Genomic DNA, 4,104 nt, shown 5'->3' on the forward strand with positions numbered 1-4,104 from the left:
AATTCAATTTTTTATGTATTTGGTACGAGGTTTCACTACGCAGCTAGGACTCATAGTGATCCTTCTGTTTTCAGCCTCCCCTGAGCTGGGATTACAGGCATGTGCCACCACGCCCTTCAGGTCTCCATATCTGACGGCTGGCTCAGTGGGGGGGGCCCACATGGCCTGTGGAGCAGGGATCAAACGCAGTCCCTGCACTTGCCTAAGCAGATGCTTAGTCTGCTGAGCTATCTTGCTGGACCACAACATATTATTTTGTTTATTCTGAGACAGGGTCTCCCTTGTAGTGCAGGCTGGCCTTTAACTTAGTGCGGTCCTCCTGCCTTAGCCCCCCAAGTATCAGGATCACAGGTATATGTCACCATGCCTGGCAGCATTCCATTCTTACAGCCCTTGCACTTGCAAGGTGCTGTGCTAAGTGCGCTCTTCCCCAGCCATCATGTACAACTCTTGTTTGTTTAGTACTACCTTACTGATGAGGGTGCCACAGCACACAACTGTTTGGGTGCAGCACCCTAAATTCATCTGATGCCAGCCTCCTCCTCGGAATCGGGGGCTTTCACAATGGAAGAAGCCAAAAACCACAGGAATGGAGTAGGAAGACCTGGCCCAGTGAGGGAACTTCCAGGAGAGACAAAGGATTAGAAACTCCCCATGACAGGTGTTCAGGACATGGCGGGAAGCAGAGGGGTGGGCAGGGAGGGCAGGTCTGGAAATTCTCAGGGGAAGGTGAGGACCTGCAGCGGGCTGGCATTGGAGGGCAGTCAGGGGAAGAAGGGCCAGCCCAGGGGTCCAGAGGAGCTGGGTGTGAACTGTGTGTATTTTTTCATAGTCTAAAAATACAGAGAAAAGGAAACACACACACACACACACACACACACACACCACCACCACCACCACCACCACCACCACCTATAACCAGAAATGGGCAAAAGTGGTCAGGGCACGAGCCAAGAAATCGGAGACAGGAATTTCAGGAACCAGGATAGCTGGGTGACCTAAGCTTGGAAATTCCACCCTGTGACACCAGGGCTCTTGTGTGTTCCCGTCAGAGGGGGCCTTTCCAGCAGTGGGGCGGGGGGGCAGGGCAGCTTAGCACCTCCTGCATCGGCCGGCCTGTGGGTGTGGGCTGGGCAGGTGTGGGTCCCTATATGCCTGTTCTCAGCAAAGATCGAGCCCCTACAATAATCCTTCACAGGTGCTGGTAGGGGCCTCAGGCTGAAGTTGCCACCACGCTGAGGGATCTGATGAAAGCTGTTTGCCCACTGCCCAGGAAAAGTATTATAATCCACCAATACAATTTTATATTTAACTGCAGGGGTTCAAAGAGCCCCTGCACCTATTTCATAGTAAGGAAAGCAGAGAGCAGAGCTGTGTCCCACCCTCACCCCCAGAACACTGTCCAGTAAGCAGAGTGACAGTGTCAGAAGGGGAGGGTGAGGCAGGGGCCCTGCAGGGATGGCAGGAAGCCACAAGGACTCTGGCCAAGACGAGCCTAAATTATGCTGTGTGCCAGGAGGCTGACACTCTTCCCTCACCCCTCAGGGTGTCCTTTTTGGAGTGATTTGGAACTGCCCAGCTAGGAGAGAGGGAAGCCTCTTCCCCTAGTTAAATGCCCAGGGGTTACTATGGAAACAAGAGCTTCTAAATCCTGGCCAGAAGATGGGGAGAGGAGCTGCCTCCAGCCTAGACAAGTAAAGCATCAGGGCTCACTGGGGACAGAGATGAGGGCCAGCCGGTGAGAAGAGGCGTGCCAGCCCAAGAGACCCGCTCCCCTCCAGGGCCAGCATGCTAGGGGCTCGAAGCAGCCAGGGTCCCTGGAGCTGGGCTCCTGAAAGAGGAGGGTGGGCAGGGGTAGTAGGTGCCAGAGCCAAGCAGCTCCTTTGTTCCCAGAGGAGAAAGCTGACCAAGTTGGCACACAAAGGGAAGAGGCTAGAGGGCAGACAGCTCAGTGATAAGGCTGGCTGCTGAGTGGTAGAGCCAAAGCGGTGCGGCCACAACTTCCCACACACAGGACCCCCATGCGACAGACGTGAACCTCTAGAAAGCACCCTTCTCTGTCCCCCACCTCTCCTGGGAGCCTTCAGTGTCCATCCTCTGAAGTATGTGTTTTGGGAAGGCCTAGGGCTTCTCTCTTTCATCACACCCACTCTGGGAGGGCCATGTGGATGCTTCTGGGATTTCACTGGCTCTGGGGTACATTGTGTCATGTGGAGAAGAAACACTCCTTTAGAAAGATGACAGCACCGATGTTTGTGCCCAGCCCTGTGCCAAAGGTAACACAGCCTCACATCCCCTGTAACTCTGGGTAGTGGAAATTAAGAGGACAGCTGTGGTAGAACAAATCTATAATCGCAGCAGTCAGGAGTCTGTGGCAGGAGGATCCTGTGAATTTGAGGCCAGCCTGGGCTACACAGTAAGTTAAGGGCCAGGCTGACTGACATAGCAAGATCCTGTCTCAAAAAAAGAAAGATGTTAAGATTTTTTACAAGAGCATGGACCCTACGGAGAATGGGGCACACAGGCTAGAGCTCCAGCCACGAGTGGTAGAGCTGGGGTCAAAGCTTAGATTTATCCGACTCTTCCTATTTTCCCATCTTTGCTCCCAAGGCTTCTTGGAAACTCTTCTGAGCAAGCCCCCTCTGTTCTTACACCTTCACTCTCCCACTCAGAGTTACCTAAATACTTCTACAGAAGCAGGGCCCAATTTAGGAGCTGCATATTTAAAAGGTTTATGTATATAACTTGGTTGTTTGAAACCAAAACATATTTTTCCTCCAGAGGTGTCTGAGTTACTTTTCTCTCATTGCTGGGGCAAAATATCTGACAACCAAAATTAAGGGAGGAAAGGTTTATTTATCTCATAGCTAGTGGAGGTTTCAGTCCATACTCAGCTGGCTCTAAGGCAGAGTGGCTCATGGCAGAGAGTGGCAGCTCACGGAGGCAGAAGACAGCCAAGAGCCAAGGGAGGAACTGAGGCTTCAGCTAGCCTCTTTCTCCTCCCTATATTGTAATGCAGATTACGGGCCCCAGGTAGGCGTAGCACTCACATCCATAAGCCCAGCACTGCATCGTGAATTAAGCACATACTCTAGAAGCTGCCCCACTGACTGCATGAGGCTTTGGAAGATGCCTAGACACAAACCATAACAAGGGGGAAGGTGTTAAATGGGCCCGGAAAGACCACTTGACCCAGAAGGCAGCTGACAGTGGCACATTTACTGCTGGCCCAGCCTGGGGCCTCAGCTGTCCCTAGTGACAGTGTTTCCTGGAGAATACATCTGGTTCTGTGGTGCCAGAGAAAGTGCTTTCTTTCATCACTTTTACCCTGTGGCTTTTTCCCTGTCCCCTGCAGTGCTGGAGTTGGGAGTGAAAAGAAAACATCAACATGGGTGCTGACGGGACGGAGCATTTCTTGTAGAGTCAGACCAGGGCAAGGAGAGGCTGAGGAACCAGGCTTTAGGGCTGAGCATACTGTGCAGGTAGCCTGGGAAGGCCTGAGGGTGGCGGCTGGCAAGGGCTAAGGCTGGAGCCCTGCGGGGCCAGACCAGGGCCAGGGAGGGCCAGGGCGCTGCAGCAGTCTTCAGCACAGAAGAACTTTCCATTGAAAGCTGTTTTAAAAATGGACCAGGGGGCTGGTGAGATGGCTCAGTGGTCTAGAGCACCTACTTAGTACAAGCTAAGCTAAGCACCACATGCCAACCAGCCCCGCCCCCAGGTGGGCTGAGCTGGCCACACACACACTAAATAAATAAATAAATAAATAAATGTTAAAAAAAAAAAATGGACCAGGCCTCTCAGTGGAGCAGCAAGTTCTCCGCCACTGAGAGCATCTGAAGAGAGAGATGAGAGAGTAGCACTGGCCTGGGCCTCAGAAAGGCCTCTAAGCTCTTATACCCCCTTGCCAAGTGACCCGGATGATGCCAGAAAGGAAGAGAGGCTCTCACGCTCCTGCTGTTTGCAGCCAAATGGTGCACCCAGGTGAGAAATAAGCAAACCTGATGGAAGACAGCACTGTAAGATGATAAACTGGGGCCGGGAGATGGCTCAGTGGAATAAGCACTTCCCTGGCAAGCACAAGGGCCGGAGTTCAATCCCTGGTTC

The sequence above is a fragment of the Octodon degus genome, unplaced genomic scaffold (genome assembly GCF_000260255.1).
Source record: "Octodon degus isolate 3935 unplaced genomic scaffold, OctDeg1.0 scaffold00100, whole genome shotgun sequence".
Taxonomy (NCBI): Eukaryota; Metazoa; Chordata; class Mammalia; order Rodentia; family Octodontidae; genus Octodon; species Octodon degus.